General features: G+C 39.0%; 1 long non-coding RNA gene and 1 pseudogene across 2 annotated transcripts in view; both read left to right on the top strand.

Annotated features, from left to right (window-relative positions):
* LOC132356424 (uncharacterized) overlaps positions 1–25199 on the top strand; it is an 85163-nt gene that overhangs the window by 14913 nt on the left and 45051 nt on the right. The window lies entirely within an intron of this gene.
* On the top strand, positions 23979–24703 carry LOC132356716 (AP-2 complex subunit beta-like; annotated as a pseudogene).

A 25199-nucleotide genomic window follows, 5' to 3' on the forward strand; every position in this document is an offset into this window, starting at 1 on the left:
GCATTGGGAGTGTGGAGTCTTAACCACTGGACCACCAGGGAAGTCCCAACAAGTTTTTTCTTGATATTTAGTCATCATTCAATTCCTGGTCCAGAGAGGGACATACCATTACAAATGGAGATATCCTTAATAAATGTAAATTTACCTCATAAAAGGGCATTTTCTACTTGGTTTTCAAAGATTCTCCTGGGTCTGCTGTTCTTTTAAATTAATCTGTCTAAAATAATCCTTTTGTCAAATGGGCACATTTTGGGGTGGTGTAGTCTGCTCCCCTTGACATGTATGTGCCCTAATTTGCTTATGAATTCATCTACAGAAGGATATCTTCATATCTTTAAGTTTTTAGCCATTATGAATAGAGCTGCTGTGCATTACTTGATGCTAGTTTTTGTTTGAACACAGGTTTTCAAAGCAGTTGTCTACATACAAGAGGTACGCTTCTTGGATCCTAAGGTGAGACTATTTAGATTTGGAAAAAACTGCCAAACCATCTTCCAAAGTTGGTTGTACATGCATTCCACTAGCATCTTGAGTATATTCTTGTATGCTTATTTAGTATCTGTTTGTCTTCTTTGGCCAGGTGTGTGTTTCAATCTTTACCAAATTTTAATGGCATTGTTTGGTATAATTTGAGTACAAACCCTTTAGTGAGATATGTGTTTTGGAAATAGTTTCTTCCAGTGTGTGGTTTGTCTTTTGGTTTTCTGGATAAGTTCTTTCATAGAGTAGAAATTTTTAATTTTATAAAGTCCACATTATCAATTATTTTTCTTTTGTTGATAGACTTTTGGTGTTGTGTGTTTAAAACGCATCACCAGACCCAAGGTCATGTAGATTTTTTTTGTTTTTTAATAAATTTATTTATTTATTTTTGGCTGTGTTGGGTCTTCGTTGCTGTGCACGGGCTTTCTCTAGTTGCTGCTAGTGGGAGCTACTCTTCGTTGCAGTACGTGGGCTTCTCATTGCAGTGGCTTCTCTTGTTGTGGAGCATGGGCTCTAGGCGCATGGGCTCAGTAGTTGTGGTGCATGGGCTCTAGAGCACAGGCTCAGTAGTTGTGGCCCACGGGCTTAGTTGCTCCGCGGCATGTGGGAGCTTCCCGGACCAGAGGTTGAACCCGTGTTGCCTGCATTAGCAGATGGATTCTTAACCACTATGCCACCAGGGAAGTCCCTCCCACTGTGCCTCTTAATACCATGTGTACTCCTACAAAGGAAATAACAATCACAACTTTGGTTGAACTTTGTCTGGGTAAGTCTTGGCCTCTGTAACAAAGTTTGATGGCTGTCTTATCTGATTTTCTGGCATGGTACTGACATGGTTGTTTTGAAAAGTAATTTACTTTTCAGTAACTTAAAATGTACAGAAAAGTTTCAGTAATGCCAAAAGTACTCACATTTGCCACTTCACACAAAATGTTCAGTGTGTTTTACCCAAAACAGGGACACTCTCCTGAGGAATCAGCACATAACCCCTAAATGAGGAAATCATGATGTCTACATTATAATTTAATACACAGACCCTCTTCAACTTTCACCTGTTGTCCCAACTGTATGAAAATGTCTTTTTCCATCCCAATCCAGTTTTCTTTTTCTGGAACCATTACTGAGTTTTTCCCTCATTTGGACAGCCTTGATGTATTTAAAGCAGACAAGATGAGTATGGGATCTGGGTGGCCTTTTCTGTATGGCTTTTTTCACTAAGGGTGTTTTTAATGTTCATTTATGTTGTAAGAAATATCGGCACTACGCTTTTTTTTTCATTGTCATTAAAAATACAAAACATGACATTTACCATTTAATTCATTTTACGTATACAGTTTTGTGATATTAACTACTTTCATATAGTTGCACAAAGAAGTTAACTAATGTGTACCTCCTGTGTGCATGGGAGATACCCAAGAAATTGAGCAACACCCTGAAATGGCCCAAGACATTACCTTAAATACCGTCTTCATCTAAAAGGAAAAAAAAGGAAGGGTATGGTTGTTTCTGTCTACATTCATTTGATTGCGTATGGTTTCCAGCGGATTGTCGTATAACTAGTTTTGGAGAAGTCATGGGATAGTTGGCTTCATTTCAGTTTGAATTTCCAAATTTAGTGGATTCTGCAGGCTTGATACAAGGTTTACAAACTTGATATTGGATCAGGACATCCCATGGTGTAATTGGTATTAATGGTGTGTTCAACAATTAAAGTTCTGTGTGATATGAGTTCAGACTCGAGTAATCCTGGTTAGTTTCTATCTGTTATACATTTGTCCCAGGATGAAAGGACAAGAAAAATGAAAAGGCCTACTTTATAAAAGTGACTTTAAACTTATTGATGGTATAATCTCAACCTAATTTTTAAAAAGTTTATTTCGGGCTTCCCTGGTGGCGCAGTGGTTGAGAATCTGCCTGCCAATGCAGGGGACACGGGTTCGAGCCCTGGTCTGGGAAGATCCCACATGCCGCGGAGCAACTAGGCCCGTGAGCCACAACTACTGAGCCTGCGCGTCTGGAGCCTGTGCTCCGCAACAAGAGAGGCCGCGATAGTGAGAGGCCCGCGCACCGCGATGAAGAGTGGCCCCCACTTGCCGCAACTAGAGAAAGCCCTCGCACAGAAACGAAGACCCAACACAGCCATAAATAAATAAATAAATAAATAAAATTAAAAAAAAAAATTAAGCTATAAAGTTTATTTCATTGAAGTATAGTTGACTTACAATGTTGTATTAATTTCTGCTGTACAACAGTGATTCAGATATATATATATATACACACACACACATACTGTTTATTACATATATACATATGGTTTATTACAGGGTATTAAATATAGTTTCCTGTGCTGTACAGTAAGACCTTGTTGTTTATCCATCCTATATATAATAGTTTGCATCTGCTAATCCCAAACTCCCAATCCATCCCTCCCCTGTCTTCCCCTTGGCAACCACAAGTCTGTTTTCTATATCTGTGAGTCTGTTTCTGTTTTGTAGATTCATTTGTGTCTCATTTTAGATTTCACATATAAGTGATATCATATGGTATTTGTCATTCTCTGTCTGACTTCACTTAGTATGATAATCTCTAAGTCCATCCATGTAGATGCAAATGGCATTATTTCATTCTGTTTTATGGCTGAGTAATATCCCATTGTATATATTTATCACATCTTCTTTATCCATTCATCTGTTGATGGACATTCAGGTTGCTTTCATGTCTTGGCTATTGTGAATAGTGGTGCTGTGAACATAGTGGTGCATGTATCTTTTTGAATTATAATTTTGTATGGATATGTGCCCAGGAGTGGGATTGCTGGTTCATATGGCAATTCTATTTTTATTTTATTTATTTTTTTATAAATTTATTTATTTTATTATTTATTATTATTTTTGGCTGCGTTGGGTCTTCGTTGCTGTGCGTTGAGCTTTCTCTGGTTACGGCGAGCGGGGGCTACTCTTCATTGCGGTGCACAGGCTTCTCATTGTGGTGGCTTCTCTTGTTGCAGAGCACGGGCTCTAGGCGTGCAGGCTTCAGTAGTTGTGGCGCACGGGCTTAGTTGCCCCGTGGCATGTGGGATCTTCCCAGGCCAGGGCTCGAACCCTTGTCCCTTGCATTGGCAGGCAGATTCTTAACTACTGTGCCACCAGGGAAGCCCCTGGTCTTTTTTATTTTTTTTCTTTGGCCCATTGATTATTTAGGATCATGTTGTTTAATTTCCACATATTTGTAAAATTTCCAGATTCTGTCCTGTTCATTTCTGGTTTCTTACCATTATGGTTGAAAAAACACTTAGTATGATGTCAGTCTTCTTAAATTTGCGAAGACTTGTTTAGTGACCCATCACATGATCCGTCCTGGAGAATGTTCAATGTGCACTTGAGAAGAATATGTATTCTGCTGCTGTTGGATGGACTGTTCTGTTTTTGTCTGTTCAGTCAATTTGGTCTAATATACAGCTCAGGTTCAGTACTTCCTTATTGATTTTCTTTTTGGATGACCTATTCATTGTTGAAAGTTGGGTATTAAAGATCCCTACACTTTTTTTTTAATTAATTAATTTATTTATCCACTCGTGGCTGTGTTGGGTCCTCGTTTCCACGTGAGGGTTCTCTCCAGTTGTGGCAAGTGGGGGCCACTCTTCATCGCGGTGCACGGGTCCCCCACTATCGCGGCCTCTCTTGTTGCAGAGCACAGGCTCCAGACACGCAGGCTCAGTAGTTGTGGCTCACGGGCCTAGTTGCTCCGCGGCATGTGGGATCCTCCCAGACCAGGGCTCGAACCCGTGTCCCCTGCATTGGCAGGCAGACTCTCAACCACTGAACCACCAGGGAAGCCCCACTTTTTTTTAGTATTGTCTATTTGTCTCTTCAAATCTGTTAGTGTTTGCTTAATATATTAAGATCCTCCACTGTTGGGTGCATATTTATTTTTGATTTTTGTCTTGATAAATTGAAAACATTATCATTATATAATGACCTTATTTTTTTTTCCTTGTTGCAGCTTAACACTTAAAGTCTATTTTGTCTGGTATAACTCTAGCTACCACTGCTTTCTTTTGGTTTCCACTTGTATGGAATATCTTGTACCAGAGCTTCAATCTGAGCTTATTTGTGTTTTTAACTCTGAAGTGCGTCTCTGATAGCCAGCATATAGTTCGATCTTGTATTTTTATCTGTCTAGCCACTCGATGACTTTTGACTAAAGAATTTAATACATTTATGTTTACAGTAATTATTGACAGTTAAGGACTTACCGATGCCATCTTATTGTTTTCTGGATTTTTTCTTGTTTCTTGTTCTTTCCTCTGTTGCTGCCTTTCTTTGTGAATTAGTGATATTCTGTAGTGGTATGTTATGATTCCCTTCTCTTTATGTTTTCTGAATCTACTATAAGATTTTTGCTCTGTGGTTCCATGAAGCGTACAGAAAATATCTTACAGGTATAACAGTCTATTTTATGTTGATAATAATATAACTTCATGACACAAACACAAAACTATGCTTTTACTCCCCTCCATGAATTTTTGTATATGGTGTTACAATTTACCTCTTTGTATATTGTTTATATATTAAAATTATTATAGCTGCAGTTATTTTAATAATCACATACTTTAACCTTTATACTAAAGTTAACCGGTTTACACACCACCGTATCACATTACTAAAAGTATTCTTACCTTAACTATATACTTATGTTTACAAGTCTTGTGTATTTTCATATGTTTTCATGGTACTATTTAGGTTACTTTTATTGTAGCTTGAGGAACTCTTTTAGAATTTTTTTAAGACAGATATAGTGATTATGAACTCTCTCAGCTTTTTTTGGAGAGTTTTTCATCTCTTCCCTTAAGAAGGACAATTGTGATGGAGAGGATATTCTTTGTTGGCAGTATTTTTTTCATTGAGTAATTTGAAGGTATTATCCCACTCTCTCCTAGCCTGTGAGGTTTCTGCTGAGAAATCATCTGATAACCTTATGAGGTTTCTCCTGTAAGTTATAAGCTTCTCTCCTCTTGCTGCTTTTCAGATTCTTTGTTTTTGATTGTTGACAGTTTTACTATAATGTGTTTTGGGGAATTTTTTTTTTTTTTTTTTTTTTTTTAGTTTGGTGCCCTATGAGCTTCATGAACTTGGATATCCAAATCTCTCCCCTGATTACGAAAGTTCTCAGCAAGTATTTCTTTAAATAAGCCTTCTCTCTCTCTCTTTTCCTTTTAAGACTCCATAATTCACAGAAAGTTTCTTTTGATGGTATCCTATAGATAACAAAATCCTTCTTCACTCTTTTTTTCTGTGTTCTCCTCTGAGTGGATATTTTCAACTTACTGTCTTCTAACTTACAGAAAATTTATTCTGCTTGATCTATTTGTATATTGATTATGCTTATTGCATTTTTTTCTTATATTTAACATAAAATATTAGTTGAATTTAATGGTGCTTTGATACATTTAAGTGTTATGCTTTGCCATTGTAGCAGTAGCTATCACCTCTATCATGTCACATAATTATTATTTCTTTATTGTGGTTAGAAAAATTAAGATCTAGTCTCTTAGCAAGTTTGATGATTATAATACAATACCATCGTCTATATTGACTATTGTGTGCATCAGATCTTTAGGAATTATTTACTATTAGTTAAAAGTTTGTATCCTATACAACATCTCTCCTATTCCCCATACCCCAGCCCCTGGTGACCAACATTCTACTCTTTATTTTTATAAGTGTGGCTTCTTTTTATTTCCATATATAAAGGATATCACATAGTATTTGTCTTTCTCTTTTTGACTTATATCAGCATAATTTGACTTATATCAGCATAATATATCAGCACCCAAGGTGCATCAGTGTTAAAAATGGTAGAATTTCCTTTTTTCTAGTGGCTGAATAATATCCATTGTGTGTATGTAAATATAGATAAGTATATAGATATAGATATCATATCTTTCTTATCCATTCATCTTTTGATAGGAACTTAGGTTGATTCCATATATTGGCTATTGTGGATAATGCTGCAAGAAATATGGGAGTGCATATTTCTCTTCAATTTAGTGCTTTTATTTTTTTGGATAAATACCCAGAAATGGAATTGCTGGATCATGTAATAGATCTATTTTTAACTTCTCTGAGCAACCTTCATATTGTTTTCCATAGTTGCTGCGAAATTATATCCCCACTAACAGTTCACAAGTGTTCCCTTTTGTCAACATCATCACCAACGCTTATTTTCTTGTCTTTTTGAAGATAGCCATTCTAACAGGTGTGAGATAATATCTCATTGTGGTTTTTATGTGCATTGTACTGATGATTAGTCATGTTGAGTACATTTTTGTATACTTATTGGCCATCTATATGTCTTTTTTGGAAGAAAAATCTGTTTCCTTTGCCCATTCGTACATTGGATTGTTTGATTTCTTGTGGCGTTTTATGAGTTTTTCTAAAAATGTATTTTGATTACAGACCCCTTATCCAGTCTATGGTTTACATTTTTTTCCTATTTGGTAGGTTTACTTTTCATTTTGTTGATTGTCTATATTGTTGTACAGTAGCACTTTTTTTAAGCTTTATTTATTATTTATTCATGTATTTTATTTATTGTTTTTGGCCTCGTTGGGTCTTAGTTGCGGCATGCGGGCTCTTCATTACAGTGTGCGGGCTTCTCTCTAGCTGTGGCATGCGGTTTCTTTTTTCTCTCTCTAGTTGTGGTGCGCAGGCTCCAGGGTGCATGGGCTCTGTAGTTTGCAGCACGCAGCCTCTCTAACTGAGGCGGGCGAGTTGAGTAGTTGTGATGCACGGGATTAGTTTCCCTGCAGCATGTGGGTTCTTAGTTCCCTGACCAGGGGTCAGACCCACGTCACCTGCATTGTAAGGCAGATTCTTTACCACTGGACCACCAGGGAAGTCCCTAGAAACTTTTAAGTTTGATTTCTTCTTGGTTGTGGATTTCTGCTTTTGTTGTTTGTGCTTTTAGTGTCATATTAAAAAAATAATCATCAAAACCAATGTGGAAGAGTATTTTATGCTTTCAGGACTTTTATGGTATCAGTTCTTCGGTTCAAGTCTTTGATCCATCTTGAGTTAATTCTTGTGACTGACGTAAGATAGGGGTTCAAATTTCTGTTTTGCTTGTGCTTATCCAGGTTTTCTAACACCATTTATTGAAGACACTATTATTTCCCTATGGTTGTTCTTGGCTACCTTGTCAAAAATTAGTTAACCTTATATGTAGGGGTTTAATTCTGGGCTCTCTGTTCTGTTGCATTGGTCTGGGTGTCTATTTTGATGCCAGCACTGTACTGTTTTAATTAATATAGATTGTAGGATAGTTTGAAATTAGGAACGGTGATGCCTCAGGTTTTGTTCTTCTTTCTCAGCACTGTATTGGCTATTCAGATATTCTCTGGTTCCATAGAAAGTATAGAATTGATTTTTTATTTCTGTGGAGAATGTCATTGGATTTTTGAGAGAGATTGTTAGAATCTACAGATGGTGTTAAGGACTTTTAATCTTAGAAATTCCTCCAATCTATGAACATAGGATATCTTTCCATTTTTTAGTGACTTCAGTTTATTTTATCAATGTCTTACAGTGTTCAATGTAGAGACTTTTCAACAACTTTGTCAAATTTATTTCTAAATATTTTATTATTTTTGATGCTATTGTAAATTAGATTGTTTTCTTTATTTTTTCAGATGCTTTACTATCTGTGTGTAGAAATACAAGTGATGATGTATGTTGATTTTATATACTGCAATTTTACATACTTTGTTGATTAGTTACAACTTTTTGGTGAATTCTGTGGGATATTTTATATACAAAATCATACCATCTTCAAATAATGATAATTTTAGTTCTCCCTTTCTGATTTGGACACCTTTCTTTGCCTTGCCTAATTGCTCCAGCTAACACTGCCAGTACTATATTGAATAAGAGTGATTAAGTGGGCATCACTGTCTTGTTCTTGATCTTAGAAAAATAGCTTTTACCTTTTTACCAACGAGTATGATGTTAGCTATGGGCTTGTTACATATGGCCTTAATTACGTTGAGGTACATTTCCCCCTGTACTCAATCTGTTCAGAGTTTTTAATCATAAAAGAGTAGCATTTTGTCCATTGCTTTTTCTGCATGTATTGAAACGATCATGTGTTTTTTATTTTTACTCTATTAATGTGATGTATCTTGCATATTCATTTGTGAATGTTGAAGCATTCTTATATCCCAGTGATAAATCCCGCTTGGTCACAGTGTATGATCCTTTTAATGTATTGTTGAAGTTGATTTGCTAATATTTCGTTCAGAATTATTGCATCTATGTTAATCACTTTTATTGACCTGTAGTTTTCTTTACTTACAGAGTCTTTCTTTGACTTTGGTGTTTTGGAAATGCTGGCCTCATAGAACAAGTTTAGAAGTATTCGCTTCTCTTCAATTTTTTGGAAGAGTTATAACTTGTGTTAATTTTTCTTCATAGGCTTGGTAGAATTTACCAGTAACGTCATCTGGTCCTTGAGTTTCTGTGTTGGGAGTTTTTTGATTACTGATTCAATCTCTTGTTATTAGTCTGTTTAGATTTTCTATTTCTTCCTGATTCAGTCTTGGTAGGTAGTGTGTTTCTAGGAGTTACCAGTTTCTTCTAGGATATCTAATTTGTTGGCATATATTTGTTCATAGTAGTCTCTTATGATACTGTATTTCTGTCATATCAGTGATAATGTCTCCTCTTTCATTTCTGATTTTGTCTTCTCTCTTTTTTCCTAGTCTAGCTAAAAGTTTGTGTATTTTATGGTTTTGAAAATCCAGCTTTTATTTCATTGATCATTTCTATTGATTTTCTTTTGTCTATTTTATTTATTTCCACTCTAGTCTTTATTGCATCCTTCCCTCTGATAACTTTAGGATACATTTCTTCTGTTTCAAGTTCCTTGAAGTGTAGAGTTAGATTATTTAGGTGCTTTCTAATTTCTTGTCATATGCACTTATGGCTGTAAACTTTCCTCTCTGAACTGCTTTTGCAGCATCCCCTAGGTTTTCGTAGGTTATGTTTCCATTTTCATTTGTTTTGAGGGTTTTTTAAAATTCACTTTTTAAAAAAATTTATTTATTTTTGGCTGTGTTTGGTCTTTGTTGCTGGGTGAGGGCTTTCTCTAACTGTGGCGAGTAGGGGCTACTCTTTGCTGTGGTGCGCGGGCACTACTCTTTGCTGCGGTGCATGGGCTTCTCATTGCGGTGGTTTCTCTTGTTGTGCAGCACAGGCTCTAGGCGTGTGGGCTTCAGTAGTTGTGGCACACGGGCTCAGTAGTTGTGGCCTGCGGGCTCTAGAGGAATGGGCTCAGTAGTTGTGGCCTGCGGGCTCTAGAGGAACAGGCTCAGTAGCTGTGGCACACAGGCTTAGCTGCTCTGTGGCATGTGGGATCTTCCCAGACCAGGGCTCGAACCCGTGTCCGCTACATTGGCAGGCAGATTCTTAAGCACCGTGCCACCAGGGAAGTCCTTATAATTCACTTTTGATTTCTTTTTTGACCCATTGATTTTTTGGAAGTGTACTGTTTAGTTTCCACATTTTTGTAGATTTTCCAGATAGACTCTTGTTGATTTCTAGTTCTATATCATTCTGTCCAGACAGTTGATATGATTTTGATCTTCTTAAATTTGCTAAGACGTATTTGTGTTTTATGATATGACCTATCCTGGAGTATGTTCCATGAGAACAAATTGTTGGATGAAATGTTCTATATATGCTTGTTAAGTCCATTTGGTGTAACGTATAGACCAGAATCCTGACTGTCAGGAAGTTGTGGTGGGGGATATGGGGGATGCTGTTCAAGTGGTATAAAACATTGTTATGAAAGATGAGTGAATTCTCGAGCACTGAGTACAGCCTGGTGAAACAGTCAATTATGGAGTGTATTATACTTTAAAAAAAATAGTTTAGATTTAATCAACAAATTATCAATAACATTCTGAAACATATCATGCATTACAACAGAGATCACCAGTTAAAGTATGTTAAAGCAAATCTTCTGTGGTGAAAAATGACTCCTTTTCCAAACTATCCTTGCACTCATATAACTTTTTAAATGCAATTTATTTTTTATATTTTTTATTGAAGTATGGTTAATATACTGTGTTCCTCCCCCCCACCTTTCCCCTTTGGTAACCATAAGTTTGTTTTCTTTATCTGTGAGTTGGTTTCTGTTTTGTAAATAAGTTCATGTATATCTTTTTTTTTTTAGGTTCCACATACCAGTGATATCATATGGTATTTGTCTTTGTCTGACTTACTTCACTTAGTATGATTATCTCTAGGTCCATCCATGTTGTTGCAAATGGCATTATTTCATCTTTTTTATGTCTGAGTAGTGTTCCACTGTATATATATACCACATCTTCTTTGTCCATTCATCTGTCAGTGGACTTTCATGTTGCTTCCATGTCTTGGCTATTGTAAATAGTGCTGCAGTGAACATTGGGGTGCATGTATTTTTTTTAAAATTAATTAATTAATTAATTAATAACATCTTTATTGGACTATAATTGCTTTACAATGTTGTGTTAGTTTCTGCTGTATAACAAGGTGAATCAGTTATACATATATCCCCATATCTCCTCCCTCTTGCATCTCCCTCCCATGCTCCCTATCCCACCCATCTAGGTGGTCACAAAGCACCAAGCTGATCTCCCTGTACTATGCAGCTGCTTCCCACTAGCTATCTGTTTTACATTTGGTAGTGTATATATGTCAATGCTACTCTCTCACTTCGTCTCAGCTTACCCTTCCTCCTCCCCGTGTCCTCAAGTCCATTCTCTATGTCTGTGTCTTTATTCCTGTCCTGCCACTAGGTTCATCAGAACCTTTTGTTTTCTTTTGTTTTTTTTAGATTCCATATATATGTGTTAGCATACAGTATTTGTTTTTCTCTTTCTGACTTACTTCACTCTGTAGGACATACTCTAGGTCCATCCACCTCGCTACAAATAACTCAATTTCGTTTCTTTTTATGGCTGAGTAATAGTCCATTGTATATATGTGCCACATCTTATTTATCCATTCACCTGTCGATGGACACTTAGGTTGCTTCCACGTCCTGGCTATTGTAAATAGTGCTGCAATGAACATTGTGGTACATGACTCTTTTTGAATTATGGTTTCTCAGGGTATATGCCCAGTAGTGGGATTGCTGGGTCATATGGTAGTTCTACTTTTAGTTTTTTAAGGAACCTCCTTACTGTTCTCCATAGTGGCTGAGTCAATTTACATTCCCACCAACAGTGCAAAAGGGTTCCCTTTTCTCCGCACCCTTTCCAGCATTTATTGTTTGTAATATTGATGATGGCCACTCTAACCAGTATGAGGTGATACCTCATTGTAGTTTTGATTTGCATTTCTCTAATGATTAGTGATGTTGAGCATCCTTTCATGTGTTTGATGGCAATCTGTATATCTTCTTTGGAGAAATGTCTATTTAGGTCTTCTGCCCATTTTTGCATTGGGTTGTTTGTCTTTTTGATGTTGACCTGCATGAGGTACTTGTATATTCTGGAGATTAATCCTTTGTCAGTTGCTTTATTTGCAAATATTTTCTCCCATTCTGAGGGTTGTCTTTTCATCTTGTTTATGGTTTCCTTTGCTGTGCAAAAGCTTTTAAGTTTCATTAGGTCCCATTTGTTTATTTTTGTTTTTATTTCCGTTTCTCTAGGAGGTGGGTCAAAAAGGATCTTGCTGTGATTTATGTCATAGAGTGTTCTGCCTATGTTTTCCTCTAAGGGTTTTATAGTGTCTGGCCTTACGTTTAGGTCTTTAATCCATTTTGAGTTTATTTTTGTGTATGGTGTTATGGAGTGTTCTAATTTCATTCATTCATTCATTCATTCATTTATTTATTTATTTATGGCTGTGTTGGGTCTTCGTTTCTGTGCGAGGGCTTTCTCCAGTTGCGGCAAGCAGGGGCCACTCTTCATCACGGTGTGTGGGCCTCTCACTGTCGCAGCCCCTCTTGTAGTGGAGCACAAGCTCCAGACATGCAGGCTCAGCAGTTGTGGCTCACGGGCCCAGCTGCTCCGTGGCATGTGGGATCCTCCCAGACCAGGGCTCGAACCCATGTCTCCACTGGCAGGCAGACTCTCAACCACTGCACCACCAGGGAAGCCCCTAATTTCATTCTTTTACATGTAGCTGTCCATTTCTCCCAGCACCACTTACTGAAGAGGCTGTCTTTTCTCCATTGTGTGTTCTTGCCTCCTTTATCAAAGATAAGGTGATCATATATGCGTGGGTTTTTCTCTGGGCTTTCTATCCTTTTCCATTGATCTATATTTCTGTTTTTGTGCCAGTACCATACTGTCTTGATTACTGCAGCTTTGTAGTATAGTCTGAAGTCAGGGAGCCTGATTCCTCCAGCTCCATTTTTCTTTCTCAAGATTGCTTTGGCTCTTCGGGGTCTTTTGTGTTTCCATACAGATTGTGAAATTTTTTGTTCTAGTTCTGTGAAAAATGCCATTGGTAGTTTGATAGGGATTTCACTGAATCTGTAGGTTGCTTTGGGTAGTATAGTTATTTTCACAATGTTGATTCTTCTAATCCAGTAACATGGTATATCTCTCCATCTGTTTGTATCATCTTTAATTTCTTTCATCAGTGTCTTATAGTTTTCTGCATACAGGTCTTTTGTCTCCTTAGGTAGGTTTATTCCTAGGTATTTTATTCTTTCTGTTGCAATGATATATGGGAGGATTTCCTTAATTTCTCTTTCAGAGTTTTCATCATTAGTTTATAGGAATGCAAGAGATTTCTGTGTATTAATTTTGTATCCTGCTACTTCACCAAATTCATTGATTAGCTCTAGTAGTTTTCTGGTAGCATCTTTAGGATTCTCTATGTATAGTATCATGTCATCTGCAAATGGTGACAGTTTCACTTCTTTTCCGATTTGGATTCCTTTTATTTCTTTTTGTCTCTGACTGCTGTGGCTAATGCTTCCAGAACTATGTTGAATAATAGTAGTAAGAGTGGGCAACCTTGTCTCATTCCTGGTCTTAGAGGAAATGCTTTCAGTTTTTCACCATTGAGAATGATGTGGGCTGTGGGCTTGTCATATATGGCCTTTATTATGTTGAGGTAAGTTCCCTCTATGCCTACTTTCTGGAGAGTTTTTATCGTAAATGGGTGTTGAATTTTGTCAAAAGCTTTTTCCGCATCTATTGAGATTATAGTATGGTTTTTATCCTTCAATTTGTTAATATGGTGTATCACATTGATTGATTTGCGTATATTGAAGAATCCTTGCATTCCTGGGATAAACCCCACTTGATCATGGTGTATGATCCTTTTAATGTGCTGTTGGCTTCTGTTTGCTAGTATTTTTTGAGTATTTTTGCATCTATGTTCGTCAGTGCTATTGGCCTGTAGTTTCCTTTTATTGTGACATCTTTGTCTGGTTTTGGTATCAGGGTGATGGTGGCCTCGTAGAATGAGTTTGGGAGTGTTCCTCCCTCTGCTATATTTTGCAAGAGTTTGAGAAGGATAGGTGTTATCTCTTCTCTAAATGTTTCATAGAATTCACCTGTGAAGCCATCTGGTCCTGGGCCTTCGTCTGTTGGAAGATTTTAAATCACAGTTTCAATTTCAGTGCTTGTGATTGGTCTGTTCATATTTCCTATTTCTTCCTGGTTCAGTCTCGGAAAGTTGTGCTTTTCTAAGAATTTGTCTGTTTCTTCCAGGTTTCCCATTATATTGGCATATAGTTGCTTGCAGTAATCTCTCATCATCCTTTGTATTTCTGCAGTGTCAATTGTTACTTCTCCTTTTTCATTTCTAATTCTGTTGATTCGAGTCTTCTCCCTTTTTTTCTTGATGAGTCTGGCTAATGGTTTATCAATTTTGTTTATCTTCTCAAAGAACCTGCTTTTAGTTTTATTGATCTTGGCTATTGTTTCCTTCACTTGTTTTTCATTTATTTCTGATCTGATCTTTATGATTTCTTTCCTTCTGCTAACTTTGAGGTTTTTTTGTTCTTCTTTCTCTAATTGCTTTAGGTGTAAGGTTAGGTTGTTTATTTGAGATGTTGCTTGTTTCTTGAGGTAGGATTGTATTGCTATAAACGTCCCTCTTAGAACTGCTTTTGCTGCATCCTTTAGGTTTTGGGCCATCGTGTTTTCATTGTCATTTGACTCTAGGTATTTTTTGATTTCCTCTTTGATTTCTTCAGTGACCTCTTGGTTAGTTTAATCTCCATGTGTTTGTATGTTTTACAGATTTTTTTTCCTGTACTTGATGTCTAGTCTCATAGTATTATGGTCGGAAAAGATACTTGATACAATTTCAATTTTCTTAAATTTACTGAGGGTTGATTTGTGACCCAAAGTATGATCTATTTGGGAGAATGTTCCATGAGCACTTGAGAAGAAAGTGTATTCTGTAGTTTTTGGATGGAATGTCCTATAAATGTCAATTTAGTCGTCTTTTTTTTTTTTTTTTTTAAAGCTTGTGTACTACTGCTTTATTCCAGAGTGCAAATCAGTGTGAGGGAGACACATTTTTTTTTTTAAAGAATCAGCTTTTTTTTTATTCTTTTTTTTAAAAGTTAATTAATTAATTAATTAATTAATTTTTTATATTTCTTTTTGGCTGTGTTGGGTCTTCGTTTCTGTGCGAGGGCTTTCTCTAGTTGTGGCAAGTGGGGGCCACTCTTCATCGCGGTGCGCAGGCCTCTCACTATCGCGGCCTCTCTTGTTGCCGAGCACAGGCTCCAGACACGCAGGCTCAGTAGTTGTGGCTCACGGGCCTAGTTGCTCCGCGGCATGTGGGATCTTCCCAGACCAGGGCTCGAACCCGTGTCCCCTGCATTGGCAGGCAGATTCTCAACCACTGCACCACCAGGGAAGCCCTAAGTCGTCATTTTTAATGTGTCATTTAAAGCTTGTGTTTTTTATTTATTTTCATTTTGGTTGATCTGTCCATTGGTGAAAGTGGGGTGTTAAAGTCCCCTACTATGATTGTGTTACTGTCGATTTCCCCTTTTATGGCTGTTAGCATTTGCCTTATGTATTGAGGTGCTCCTGTGTTGGGTGCATATATGTTTACTATTGTTATATCTTCTGGAATTGATCCCTTGATCATTATGTAGTGTCCTTCTTTGTCTCTTATAATAGTCTTTATTTTAAAGTCTATTCTGTCTGATATGAGAATTGCTACTCCAGCATTCTTTTGATTTCCATTTGCATGGAATATCTTTTTCCACCTCCTCACTTTCAGTCTGTATGTGTCCCTAGGTCTGAAATGGGACTCTTGTAGATGGCATATATACAGGTCTTGTTTTTGGATCCATTCATCCAGTCTGTGTCTTTTGGTTGGAGCATTTAATCCATTTACTTTTTTTTTTTTAAATTCTTATTTATTTATTTATTTATTATTTATGGCTGTGTTGGGTCTTCGTTTCTGTGCGAGGGCTTTCTCCATTTGCGGCAAGCGGGGGCCACTCTTCATCGCGGTGCGCGGGCCTCTCACTATCGCGGCCTCTCTTGTTGCGGAGCACAGGCTCCAGACGCACAGGCTCAGCAGTTGTGGCTCACGGGCCTAGTTGCTCCGCGGCATGTGGGATCTTCCCAGGCCAGGGCTCGAACCCGTGTCCCCTGCATTGGCAGGTAGATTCTCAACCACTGCGCCACCAGGGAAGCCCAATCCATTTACTTTTAAGGTAATTATCGATATGTATGTTCCTATTACCATTTTCTTAATTGTTTTGCATTTGTTATTGTAGGTCTTTTCCTTCTCTTGTGTTTCCTGCCTAGAGAAGTTCCTTTAGCATTTGTTGTAAAGCTGGTTTGGTGGTGCTGAATTCTCTTAGCTTTTGCTTGTCTGTAACGGTTTTAATTTCTCCGTCGAGTCTGAATGAGATCCTTGCTGGGTCGAGTAATCTTGGTTGTAGGTTTTTCTCTTTCATCACTTTAAGTATGTCTTGCCACTCCCTTCTGGCTTGCAGAGTTTCTGCTGAAAGATCAGCTGTTAACCTTACGGGCATTTCCTTGTATGTTATTTGTGCCTTTTCCCTTGCTGCTTTTAATATTTTTTCTTTGTATTTAATTTTTGATAGTTTGATTAATATGTGTCTTGGCGTGTTTCTCCTTGGATTTATCCTGTATGGGACTCTCTGGTCTTCCTGGACTTGATTGACTATTTCCTTTCCCATATTAGGGAAGTTTTCAACTATAATCTCTTCAAATATTTTCTCAGTCCCTTTCTTTTTCTCTTCTTCTTCTGGGACCCCTATAATTCGAATGTTGGTGCGTTTAATGTTGTCCCAGAGGTCTCTGAGACTGTCCTCAATTCTTTTCATTCTTTTTTCTTTATTCTGCTCTGCAGTAGTCATTTCCACTATTTTATCTTCCAGGTCACTTATCCATTCTTCTGCCTCAGTTATTCTGATATTGATTCCTTCTAGAGAATTTTTAATTTCATTTATTGTGTTGTTCATCATTGTTTGTTTGCTCTTTAGTTCTTCTAGGTCCTTGTTAAATGTATCTTGTATTTTCTCCCTTCATTGTAGTTTTGATTTGCATTTCTCTAATAATTAGCAATTTGAGCATCTTTTCATGTGCCTGTTGGTCATCTATATATCTTCTTGGGAGAAATGTCTCTTTAGATCTACTGCAATTTTTTCATTGAGTTTTTTTTTATATGGAGCTGCATGAGCTGTTTATATATTTTAGAGTTTAATCCCTTGTGGGTTACATCGTTTACAAATATTTTCTCCCATTCCACAGGTTGTCTTTTCATTTTGTTTATAGTTTCCTTTGCTGTGCAAAAGAGTTTCAGTTTAACTAGGTCCGATTTGTTTATTTTTGTTTTTATCTTCATTACTCTAGGAGGTGGATCCAAAAAGATTTTGCTGCAATTTATGTCAAAGTGTCTTCTGCCTATGTTTTCCTCTAGGGGTTTTATAGTATCCATTCTTACATTTAGGTCTTTAATTCATTTTAAGATTATTTTTGTGTATGATGTTAAAGAATGTTCTAATTTAATTCTTTTACGTGTAGCTGTCCAGTTTTCCCAGAACCACTTATTGAAGAGGCTGTCTTTTCTCCATTGTATGTTCTAGCCTCTGTTGTCATAGATTAATTGACCTTAGGTGATTGGGTTTACTTCTGTGCTTTCTTCTGCTCCATTGATCTATATTTTTGTTTTGTGCAAGTACCCTGTTGTTTTCAGGACAATAACTTTGTAGTATGGTCTGAAGTCAGGAAGTCTGATACCTCCAGCTCCGTTTTTCTTTCTTAAGGTTAGTGTGGCTACTAGGGGTCTTTGTGTTTTCATACAGAGTTAAGATTTTTTTGTTCTAGTTCTGTGAAATATGCCATTGGTCATTTGATAGGGATTGCATTTAATCTGTGAATTGTCTTGGGTTATATGATCATTTTAACAATATTGATTCTTCCAGTCCAAGAACATAATGTATCATTCCATCTGTTTGTGTTATTTTTAATTTCTTTAATCAGCATCTTACAGTGTTTGGAGTACGGTTCTTTTGTCTCCTGAGGTAGGTTTGTTCCTAGGTATTTATTTCTTTTGATGTGATGGTAAATAGGATTGTTTCCTTCATTTTTCTTTCTGATCATTCGTTTTGCTTTAAGGCTCCAGTTGCCCCTGCACTCCCGGTCCAGCTGCACACCCGGGGGCCTTGCCACCTGGCTTCCAGTAGAGACCTTGTAAAGACCAATGAAAAATCTTGACTGCAGAGCTGGTCCCTGGGGGCTTCAGCTTAAGAAGTGCTGTCCCAGGGGTTCCAGAAATTGAGAAAGGAAAAGTGAATGGAGTAGTGGGGTGGCATAGAGAAGGGTGAGTGCCCTGGGAGATTTTGAGAGAAATACCCTCCACCCAAAACCCCTACCCCTTCAACTGATCCATTGGTGTCATGGGATTTCAGTGCCTTTTGTGAGGTGATGGCTCTGCTTCGTTACTCCTGTGCTCAACACTATGCCAAACCAAATCCTCACCTGTTACTGATTTCCAAGGATTTTAAAAGCACTGTTCATGGCTGACTTGGTTTTCAGTTCCCTAAGCAGCAGTTTTGAGCTGTCCAAGCTATTTAAAAATATTCTGCTTAACTAAGACAAAACTCTATTCTTTTGAAAAACTAACAAGAATTCAAAGAAAATATGCTCTTCGCCCCATTCCATCAATCTTCTGTGCACTTGGCGGATACAAGATTTGATACATCAGACACCTCTGACTCTCTGGCCCAAACTGGGTCCCTTCACAGAGGGGATATAGGTCTGCCATCAATATCCAATTGTGAACTTACATCCTGGTCGGGTGGCACAGTGGCCAGACACTGTGGCATGCTCTCTGTACTATGATTGCCTTTGTTTTCACCAGAGGCAGGATTCTGGACTCAGAAATATTTTGTTTGAATCTTGGGCTGACAGTTTATTCCCTGCAGGCCTGCGTGAGTGTTTTAACCTGGAAAACAGGTCAGGTGGTTGTGAATGTGGAGCATATAAAACCAGTGGCATTTTTGATGGCGGGCTGTACTCTACCCTGTGCCTGAGCTCTCCAGAGTTCTCCCCAAACTTCTTTCTTCCCTTTTCATTTGAGCCTCTTCCTTCTGTCTACACACCCCTGACCTCAGCAGAAGGGTCTCACTTACTTATCTGTTGCACCATCAGTGATCACAGCCTGTATGCCCAGAGCTATTTTCAGTGCTGTGATCAACGTGAAGCTCCTGACTTTTGAAGGTGCAAGTTTCAGGGGCAGATTCTGAGTTCATACAGGGTCAGGTAAATTAAAGGGTGTGGAGCTGATTTAAAGCTGTTCAGTGAGGGACAAGGGTCAGCTGATTGATTTAAAGCCCGATCATGTGACTTGCAGGGTGGTGATGTGGTGAAGCCCCAAAATGTTGATTTTCTATCTCTTGCACAGAACATCATATTCATAACTTTTTTTTTATGATTTAGAAAACTAGAGATGTTTCTCCCTGGACACAAAAGGAGAAAAATACAGTATTTCAGGTTCATTTTAGAAAAAAAAACTTCTCAGGGTAAGGTGATGGTGACATGGTCCAGATCAAATGTCTTGGTGGCAAACTAGGGGAAAATCATAGAAGATCCCAGGCCTGTTGTCTGTCAGCTTGGCAATGATGTTTGAGCAGTGACCAATGTGCTTGAGTGCAGCTGGTGAGGGAATAATGATATCCTCATCCTGTCCTTTATCTGGTCCACAAGTTGAGAGCAAAGAGCTCAGTACAGAGCTCTTGATGTAAGGCTGTGCATGGCAGATGGCCCTCATATCAAGTGTCTTGAGTGGTGGATGACCTATGACAACAAGTTCTTGACAAATTTTTTAGTGACTATGTGTACAGTAATTGGTTTGGAAGGATGCTGTGGGAGAAGACGCCACAAATATACAGTATATTCAAATTGCCTTTCAGTCAAGAGAAAAAATAGAAGCAACCAAATAAAAATATTTGGAACCTATGAAATTAAATTTCACTGAAAAAGAAATAAAAACAATCATTTTACATATGAAGAGGCACCCAACCTCAATGATGGTCGGGGAAAATAAATTACAGTGCCAACGTGATCGGGTTTTTTTCCATTATATTGAAAACTTAAAGTGCCTTTGTAGCATCTCTTGTCATCATCAGAGGAAACAAGCCCTTTGATGTACTCTTGCAGGGAGTATACATGACTAATATCCCTTTTGAGGCAGTTTATCTCCTCTTTTGCTTCTTCAGGATCTGGGCTTTTGGGGTTCTGTGGGGCTGATGTTTGTGTAACGACCTTGATATTTCCTGTGTCCATGGGCCTCTGGTCAGTCTCCTTGCGTCATTGATAATTTGATTTCCTGAAGTAGAAGAAAAAAGGCAAACAAATTATATAGAGGTTGAATCAAGATGGCAGAACAGAAGGATGTGGAGTTCACCTCCTCTCACGAATACATCAAAAATACATACCTGTGGAACAATCTTCACAGAATACCTACTGAATGGCAGCAGAAGATCTCAGACACTCAGACATGCAAGAAAGATCTCCACGTAATGAGATAGGATGAAAGAAAAAGAAGAAGCAGCAGCAGCTCCCTCCTGGGAGGGAGCTGTGAAAGAGGACAGTTTCCCTCACCCTGGGAAGCCCCTGAACCAGTGGGGACGTGAGCTGGGACAGAAACGGAGCTGCAGAGGCTTGGAGGAGAGCGCAGCAGTGAGCTTGCAGCAGACAAAACAGAGACCTGCACAGAGGACCTGTGCTCCCTCGCTGCAGTCCTCAGCCCAAGATGTGTGCCTGCTGGCGTGTGTGGGGGTTGGGTGCTGAAACGTGGGCTTCAGAGGACAGACCAGGGGAGTGGACTGGGTTTGGCTGCACGCAGACAGCACGAAGGGGCTGGAGTGTGGTATATGCCCAACCCGGGGTGTATGCGGAAGAAGACCAGGCTGGCCATAGAAGCAAAACGTCATTGTTGAGGGGCAGGGCCACCATAGCAGCCTCTTTCTTGGTGCCACCTCTATGACGACCTCTGGGAGTGCACAAGTGCCAGCAGGTTGCCCACACGTGGAGGTGGGGCTGACATCAGAGTGGATCCCCAGGTACTGCCTGACTTAGGAAGCAGGGCTGATCCCTGAGCCCTCTCCCCATGGCTGTGCAATTTGCAGATTTATGCCACTGGCTTTATAAACTCAGTACCTGTGGGACATCCGAGTGGACAGTGGGCACTCCCATGCCTGGGACAGGTCCAGCCTTAGCAGCTGTGGTGTTCGTGGGCACGGGCACATGGAGGCTGGGCAGGGCTGGGGTCTAGTCTGCTTCCATAGCTCCCATGGTGGGTCCATGTGTGGGACACTGGGTCCTGGAACCTGACATCAGTGGGTCAGCACCTACGGATCTGCGCTGGTGGCTTTGTGAACACTGTGCCTAAGGGACACCAGGGCTGATTGCCTGCATTCCCACAGTTGAGGAGGGGCTGAAGGCAGTGCCAACACCAGTGTATTTTGTGAGCCCGCACCATGGGTGACAGGTGACACCACAGAGGACACTTCCTGGTGGACAGCTCTGGCAGAGGAATGCTCAGTGACTCCCCTCCCATTGGGAGTGCTCCAGTCCAGCCTACCTCATTATGCTCTCTAATCCAGCATAGAAACAGACCTGAAGGCTTCTATTCCAACAACTAGGGAGCAGACCCTGCCCCTGAGAGGCCTGTGTCAACCACAGAGCAAACAGGAGACCCCGTTCAACATCCAGTGCAAGCTCTGGTCACCACATACTCCTTCCAATAGTCTTCCAGAAGATCGAAGAGAAAGGAAGCCTCCCAAAGATATTCTATGAAGCCACTATCACCCTGATACCAAAACCAGACAAAGACACCACCAAAAAAGAAAATGACAGGCCAATACCTTTGATGAATATAGAACCTAAAATTCTCAACAAAATGTTGGAAAACCGAACCCAACAACACATAAAAAAGATCACACAACATGAACGTGTTGAATTTATCCTAGGGTCACAAGGATGTTTCAACATATGCACATCAATCAACGTGATACACCCCATCAACAACAAAAAAGACAGAAATGACATGATCATCTCAACAGATTCAGAAAAAGCATTTGATAAATTTCAACATCCATTCATGATAAAAAAAAAAAACTCTTATGGAAGTGGGTATAGAGGGAACATATCTCAACATACTAAAAGCTGTTTATGACAAACCCACAGCAAATATGATGCTTAATGGTGAAAAGCACTTAGCCTTCTCACTAAAATCTGGAACAAGACAAGGATGCCCAGTCTCACCACTTCTTTTTAACATAATATTAGAAGTCTAGCCATGGCAATCAGACAAGAAAAAGAAGGAAAACCTATCCAAATTGGAAGGGAAAAGGTAAAATTTTCATTATATGCAGATGACATGATATGATATATAGAACCTAAAGGCTCCACACACAAACTACTAGAACTGATAAACAGATTCAGCAAGGTAGCAGGAAACAAGATTAAAATACAGAAATCGGTTGCATGTCTTTATATTAACAATGAAATAGCAGAAAGGGAATGTAAAAAAAAAATCCCTTTTAAAATTGCATCCAGAAAAATAAAATACTTGGGAATAAACCTGACCAAGGTTGTGAGAGACTTATAAGCTGAGAACTATAAAACATTAATAAAGGAAAGTGAAGAGGATTCAAAGAACTGGAAAGATATCCTATGCTCTTGGATTGGAAGAAATATTATTAAAATGGCCATTGGACCCAAAGCAATCCACAGATTTAATGCCATCCCTATCAAATTACCCATGATATTTTCCACAGAACTAGAACAAAGAATCCTAAAATTTATATGGAACTATAAAGAACCCAGAATTGCCAAAGCAATCCTGAGGAAAAAGAACAAAGCAGGAGACCTAATGCTTCCAGACTTCAGAGAATACTACAAAGCTACAGTAAACAAAACAGTGTGGTATTGGCACAAAAACAGACATATGGATCGATGAAACAGACTAGAGAGCCCAGAAATAAACCCACACACCAATGGTCAATTAATCTTCGACAAAGAGGCAAGACTATACAATGGGAAAAAAGACAGTCTCTTCAGCACGTGGTGTTGGGAATGTTGGACAGCCACAGGTAAACCATTGAGGTTAGAACACACCCTCACACCATGCCCAAAAATAAGCTCAAAATGGCTGAAAGAGTTAAATATAACACATGACATCTTAAAACTTGTAGAAGAGAACATAGGCAAAACATTCTCTGACATAAGTTATACCAATGTTCTTGTAGATCATTCTTCCAAGGCAATGGAAATAAAAACAAAAAGGAACAGATGGGACCTATACAAACTTATAAGCTTTTGCAAAACAAAGGAAACCATAAAGAAAATGAAAAGACAACCTATGGAATGGGAGCAACTATTTGCAAATGATGCAACCTACAAGGGCTTAATTCCCAAAATATACAAACAGCTCATACAACCAACCCAATCAAAAAAATGGGCAGAAGACCTAAATAGACAAAAAAAAAAAAAAAAACCCAATCAAAAAAATGGGCAGAAGACCTAAACAGACATTTCTGCAAAGAAGACATACCAATAGGCACATGAAAAGATACTCACCATTGCTAATAACTAGAGAAATGCAAATCAAAACTACGGTGAGGTATCACCTTAAACCGGATGGAATGGCCATCATTTAAAAGTCTACAAATAAATGCTGGAGAGGGTGTGGAGAAAAGGGAACACTTCTACACTGTTGGTGGGAATGGAAATTGGTGCAGCCACTATAGAAAACAGTATGGAAGTTCCTCAAAAAAATAGAGTTGCCATATGATCCAGCAGCCCCTCTCCTGGGCTTATATCCAGACAAAAGTATAATTCAAAAAGATGGACCTCTTGTGGGGAGGGCTACATAGTCTGGTGGGACAGTCCTTCACCCCATCATCAGTGCCTGCAACCTTTGCTCCTTCACCTACTCCTGCTGTGGTCAGAAGTGGTCTGAATAACCACCTTGAACTCTATGGCGACAGTCATGGCACCTGGTGGATATGGGGTTCCTAAGGCTGTCTGGCTGCCTGCAGTAAAGGCTAAAGGCTTGGAGATTTCTGGAACATTTTCTCACTGCCAAGGGCTCATCTATATGGAAATGAACTTCATGAAGAAAGCTCTGTAGCACATGACAGACTTGGCAATTCAGTTTAACAAGAATAGCTTTGGTGTCATCCCCAGCACTCCTCTGGCCATCCCTACACCACTGATGCCAAACCAGAGCATTGATGTCTCCCTACCTCTCCACACCTTGGACCCAGTCATGAAGATAGAACCTCTGAACAATCTGCAGGTGGCTGTGAAAAACAATAGTGATGTCTTCTACTTCAACTGCCTCATCCCACTCAATGTGGGTTTTGTAGAGGACGGCAAAGTGAAGGACCAGGTCTTCCTTGCAACATAGAAGGATATTCCCAATGCAAAAGAACTTCAGTTTCAGATTAAGGAAAGTCATTTAAATGCTGACACTGTTTCCAGCAAGTTGCAAAACAACAACATTTATACTATTGCCAAGAGGAATGTGGAAGGGCAGGACATTCTGTGCCAATCCCTGACTCACTAATGGCATTTGGGTTTTGGCCCAGCTCCATAGCAAGGCAGAAAACCCCGATTACACACTGTTGCTGAAGTGTAGAGCTAGCTCCTGAAGCCTCCCAGTACATCTATCAGGTCTGTGACAGCGTTCTGAAAAACTAATAGACTGGTCCGGTGCCCTCAGGCCATCCTGTGATTGGTGCAAGCCAAGAACTCTTAACTGGAAGAAATTGTATTGCCGTGTGGAATCTGAACCCAAACACACCAAGGCCACCCACCAAGGTAGTGATGGGTCTGACCTGTGCTAATATTAGGGCACAACCTTTTGGATAGTTTTAGCTATCCAACACTGAGCATTTGTAACCACAGCTTCAATCACTTCCCACCTCTTGCCACCTGCTGCTCTCTGTCTTTACTTGTGGGCTTCTCCATCCCGTGCCAGTGGCTGGCATTTTTGACTGTAGTTTGATATTTTGTAATTGAGAGCTCGCTTCAAAAGCAGCAAAAGACAAAATATATTAAAGCAAGGAAAAGTGTCCCTGATAGAAAAATAAGGTTATTTGTTGTGTTTTTTTCTACTCAGCTGTTTGAGCATATTATACATATTAGAGAGGTTTTCCAAATATTTCCCCCATTTTGTAGGTACACTCTGCTCTCT

This window comes from Balaenoptera ricei, chromosome 21, assembly GCF_028023285.1.
Source record: "Balaenoptera ricei isolate mBalRic1 chromosome 21, mBalRic1.hap2, whole genome shotgun sequence".
In the NCBI taxonomy this organism is placed as follows: Eukaryota; Metazoa; Chordata; class Mammalia; order Artiodactyla; family Balaenopteridae; genus Balaenoptera; species Balaenoptera ricei.